Source organism: Psammomys obesus, unplaced genomic scaffold, assembly GCF_907164565.1.
Source record: "Psammomys obesus unplaced genomic scaffold, mPsaObe1.curated_primary_1811, whole genome shotgun sequence".
Lineage (NCBI taxonomy): Eukaryota > Metazoa > Chordata > Mammalia > Rodentia > Muridae > Psammomys > Psammomys obesus.
Window position 1 is genome coordinate 16,715 of NW_026595336.1, and position 5,570 is coordinate 22,284.

Consider the following 5,570-nt stretch of genomic DNA (forward strand, 5'->3'; position numbering starts at 1 on the left):
ATGCCCTACAACACTGTCACATAGCCTTAAGTTCATCCATATCTCTTTCCATGTTTTATACCCTGGTGCCTCCTTTGCAATAATATTCTTGCAGTCTGGGGCCAGGAGTAAGTGTGAGATCTACTTGCACGAAAAGACTGAAGCATTGTAGTCCTTTTGGATAACTTACTAGGTGACCAATACATAGGTAGTTATACATATCATGGAAATATGGACAAAACACGATTCACTCAGGGAAAATAGAGTGGACTTGTAAAAAAGAATTTATGTTGTTTAAAATGGTGTGCACTTTGAAACATGAAATACTTGGTTCTGGAACTTTACACATAATATTTTGTACCCTGTTTTACCATAGACAACTACCAGTATGCAAAGTGAAAACACAGATATAAAAGGGACCATAGCACATAAATTAATATAAAATTATCTCAAATGTGAAGATTAACTAACAATATTATATATTATTTAACCATTTGCTATTATCAGCGGAAACTCTAGACTTCTTTGTGCATACTAACATAGAAGCTACAGATACAACATAACATTTAATTAAGTTCTGAGTTTTTTAAGAGCAGTATTTTATTTCTGATTAGAGGATACTCCGACTGAATCTAGGTGGAGGTCCAAAAACCACTATTCCTTTAATATCCTATGGCATGCATTATTGGGATTTGCTGATCCCAGTGTTTTTCTTAAGAGTAGCTTGTAGAGAGAGGCTTGGAGTCAGACTAAACCAATGATCTAATCTTCTTTTTGCCCTGTTCTTTCATAACTGGGTGACCCCAGAAAAATCTCTTCACTTCTGAAAGTCCTAAAAATTCTCACCTGTAAAATGATGCTGTTAAATTTAGACTTCTTAACTACTTATAGAGTCAAAAACTTTAAAAATATAAAACAGCACTAAAAAGTTGTGTTACCATTAAATATCTTTTTTAAAGTTATATTTATGCTAATTTTATTTTTTAAGATATATTTTATTTTTATTAATTACAGTTTATTCACTTTGTATCCCACCTGTAGCTCCCTCTCTTTCCCCCTCCCAATCCCATCTATCCTCCCTCTTCTCCACCCCGCTGCCCCAGTCCACTGATAGGGGAGGTCTTCCTCCCCTTCCAGCTGACCCTAGTTTATCAGGTCTTATCAGGACTGGCTGCATTGTCTTTTTCTGTGGCCTGGTATCACTGTTTCCCCCTCAGGGGGAGATGATCAAAGAACAGGCCATTGAGTTCATGTCAGAGACTGTCCCTGTTCCCCTTTACTAGGGTACCCACTTGCATACTGAGCAGCCATGGTCTACATCTGTGCAGGGGTTCTAGGTTATCTCCATGCATGGTCCTTGGTTGGAGTATCAGTCTCAGAAAAGACCCCTGTGCCCAGATTTTTGGTTCTGTTGGTCTCCTTGTGGAGTTCCTGTCTCCTCTGGGTCTTTCTAGCTTTGCCTTCTTTCATAAGACTCCCTGCACTCTGCCCGAAGTTTGGCTATGAGTCTCAGCATCTGCTTTGATACCCTGCAGGGTAGAGTCTTCCAGCATTAAATATCTTAAAACTACTTCTTTCCCAGAGCCATTTGGTTTCATTCCCTCCCATTCATGGCTGCGCTGTGCTGATGATCTGGTAAAAGTTCAGCTGTATATAAGTACCTGCTGTGGGAGAATGCTCTTACAGACACACAGCACTTAGTCAAACAAGATTTTAAAAAGGTTCAAAATGAAGAGGTAAGTCAAAAATGAAGAATTAAGTCACCTACTAAAAGGTGGCAGGCCAGGTGGTGATGGTGCACGCCTTTAATCCCAGCAGATGTGAAACAGAGACAAGTGTGGATCTCCATGAGTTCGAGGCCAGCCTTGTCTCCAGGAGTTCCAGGACATGTCTGGGGACTAAGGCACCTGTAGCCATTCATCTGCCTGCCTTATCACAGGCCTTTCCTGAAGAGCACAAGGCACACGATACTTTCTGTACACATTTCCTATGCTTTGCAGCTAATTGAGAAAATGACTAAGTGTTCATCCCCTACATTGATGGAGTAATGAGCAACAGGAATATCTGCTCACTGTTCAATATGGTATTAAAAAGCTAGGGAAAGCAGAAGGAAGCATTTGTACAAAGTAGTCTGAAAAAAACTATGTAAACTTGTTGTTATAAACATGTAGACTCTCAGAAGTCAAAGATCTATAATACCCAACATGATACGTAAAATTGTTAGACATGCCAAGAAATTATGGCACAGACGTTGGAGATTAAACAAACAATAGAAACAAATCCCAAGGGCAAAGATGCTGCAATTATCAGGCAAAGAATTTTTTTTATATATTTTATGAAAAAAATTACTAAAATTTTAAATTTTTCAAAGGAAAATGTGGGACATCATGACAACACATAAGGGGAATCTCCACAGGGAAAACCAGAAATCATACAAATAAGAGAGAATATTGGAGAATATTAACTATGACAGCCTCTCCCTCTTCCAGCTTCTGTCTGTCCCTCCCTCTCTCTCTTCCTACCCCCTTACAGTTTATTTGTGGAACAAACTGGGTGGCTGTGTTGTCTAGACTACTTTTTAAATTTTAAGTTTTGCAGGTTTTTAAGAAAACATTAGGCCAGCCAGTCAGAGTGGTGCACACCTTTGATCCCAGCACTTGGGAGGCAGAGACAAGCAGATCTCTGTGAGTTTGTAAGGCTAGTGTGATCTACAGAGTGCGTTCCAAGACAGACAGGGCTACACAGTGAAACATGGTCTCAAGAAAGAAAAACAAAACACAACAAAAAACAAAACAAAAGTCCCAAAACATAAATCCATGTTTCCTGAAAACTTTGTGCAAACAAAACACTTTTAGAATGTTTCTAATACGGATTTAGTGCTTATGTGTCCTTAAACTATATGCTGAAGTTTTTGGATATGGATATAATAGTACTTGGTGATGGGACCTTTCGAAGTTAAGTGTGGATGGGTACCATCATGAGGAAAGAAATCTGTTCTGATGGGGTCTGTGTTCCATGATAAGAGATAAATTAAGGAAAATATTATATTTTTTAAAGAAGGTTTTAAATTAAAAGAAAGTGAAAAGGCAGTCCTGGGCCAACCAGAAAGAAAGCCTTTGAGCTGTGGGATTGGCTTTGGGAAGGACCTAAATGGAATCCTCAACACCCCTTGGGCTCCAAAGATACCGCTACTGGGGTTGGTCTTGAGCTACGTATTCAAATGTTAATTGCTTGCTCCCCAATTTCCTTAGGAGAAAATCCTCAGTATCCAAAATGATGTGGTGTAAACCTTGCCTCACAAACTGTCCCTGATTGGCGAATAACCTGCTTACACCTGGGCTGGGAGGGCGAGCGGTAGGCAGAGCCCATGTTCCTGTGCTTTTGGGGCGGGGGGTGGGGGGGTGCGGAGGTGGGGAGCGGTTCACAGAAGGACCACGGGGAGCCCGAGGCGGAAGGAAAGAGGAGGAGCAGTTTTGTATGGGCTATAGTGAGAACTAGTAGCAGTGGCCAGCAGAGAATTGGCTGATGGAAAAGGAGCGGCCCAACAAATAAACAAGTGGAACAAGTGCAAGTATTTACGAGGTTTTGGGATGGTAACTAGACAAGATAGCTTAGAGGGTTGATATCTGCGCAGCCAGGGTGTAGTAAGGGTTATTAAAAATCTGGGTATGGTGGCACACGCCTGTAATCCCAGCACTTAGGGAGGCAGAGGCAGGCGTATCTCCGTGAGTTTGAAGACAGCATGGTATAAAAAGAAAGTCCAGGACAGCCAAGGCTACACAGAGAAACTCTGTCTTGAAAAAAAAAAAAAAAAAAAAAAAGCAGGTTTTTCTGTCAATTTATTTCTAAAGTAGTGGGATGAGGGATAATTGCCACCTTAATTATTGTATGAATCAATAGTAAATATTAATAATTCCATGACAGACTACTCAGCGGTTAAGAACTTTGTTGCTTTTGCAGAGGACCCAGGTTCTGTTCCTAATACCCCCATGTTGGGGCATATTATACACAACTCCAGTTCCAGGGGCTTTAAGACTCTCTCCTACCACCAAGGACTAGGCACACATGTGGTATAGATACATGCAAGCCAAAAACACTCATACACATAAAACAAATAAATCTTGTAAAACAATTTTTTTTTCTTTTTTACAATTCTCAGAACCTCTATTTAAAACAGCCAGTTGAGAGTTTCCACTAGTTCCTCCCAGTGAGCCTGGAAGTGTCTCCCCTACCACCCTCATACCCCCTTCTCTGGCTTCTGGCCATGCCCCTTATGCCATAGCCCTGAAGCAGCAATCTTCACTCCTGCCTCAGTCCAAGAAACTCACACCTGCTCCTGCCTCAAAGCTGAAGGACTTGTCAGGCCTTCCTTGCTTGATGAAGGGAGAAAAAGAACACCAAGAAGTAAATGAACATATTGATGAGGTACAGAACGAAATAGACTTAATGAAAATGCCAGTGAGAAAATTTTGGAAGTAGAACAAAAATATAACAAACTCTGCTAACAACTTTTTCAGAAGAGATCAGAATTGATCATCAAAATTCCAAATTATTGGAGAGCAACATCTACAAGTGTCTACAAGTGTCTCTCCTTGGGGAATGAGATGAAGAGGCCCCACAGTATTTGACTAGACTTGACGTGACAGGATTTGAAGACACAAAATCAGGCAACAGGAGAGATTTATGTTTGTTTGTCTTTGTTTTCAAGACAGGGTTTCTCTGTGTTGCCTTGGCTGTCCTAGAATTTGCCCTGTAGACCAGGCTGGCCTCGAAATCAGAGATCCACCTGCCTCTGCCTTGAAAGTGCAGAGATTAAAGGTGTGCACCACCATGCCCAGCTAGACTTTTATTTTGATGAAAATGCTTACTTGGAAAATAAAGCTCTTTCCAAATAATCTCACCTGAGAGAGAGTGGCTATCCATCTTCAAAGTTCACTGAAATCGAATGGAAATCGGCAAAAATATTTGAAAAAAAAAAAAAAAAACTCAAGCCAAAGACGAATAAGCCCAGCAGGTAGCAGCAGTGGGAAGAGCCAGAGAGCATCTTCATCTGGTCACTGACCATCTTGCAGGTGCAGATGCCTTACGAAAGGTCATCAAAGATTCTATTTGGCCAAATCCCTTGCAGTGCCATTTAGTCTCTGATGTGGAAGATGATGACGATGATGATGAAGGGTTGAAAGATATTGATGAAGAAGGTGATGATGATGACGATGCTGATGAAGGAGAGAAAGGGCAGGGAAATAAAGTCAAGAATGACTAGCATAGAATACTGATGGATTCCAACCTTCAATATAATTTTGTTTTTCCTTTTTTTGTTGTTTTTTAATTTTCTCCAGTTCCTGGGAGCAAATTGCAGTCATTCCCCCATCTGTCTTGGGCTCAGTCACCCTGTTTTTGAGGTCTCTCTCTTCTTAACACCTTGCTTTTTATTTTGGGGGAAATACCTTGAGCAAAATACAAGGGGAAAACAATCTTCACTTTTCTGTTCTAAATTCACTTTCATCCTCTCTTGTCTCAAAAACTGTGATTCGATACCACCACCATGCTCTGTGGGGAGAAAAGAGAAGCTGTCCAGATCCCTCTATGCT

General features: G+C 40.8%; 1 pseudogene; it reads left to right on the top strand.

Annotated features, from left to right (window-relative positions):
* Positions 1-4,261: 4,261 nt before the first annotated feature.
* Positions 4,262-5,242, top strand: LOC129685705 (protein SET-like; annotated as a pseudogene).
* Positions 5,243-5,570: the final 328 nt, after the last annotated feature.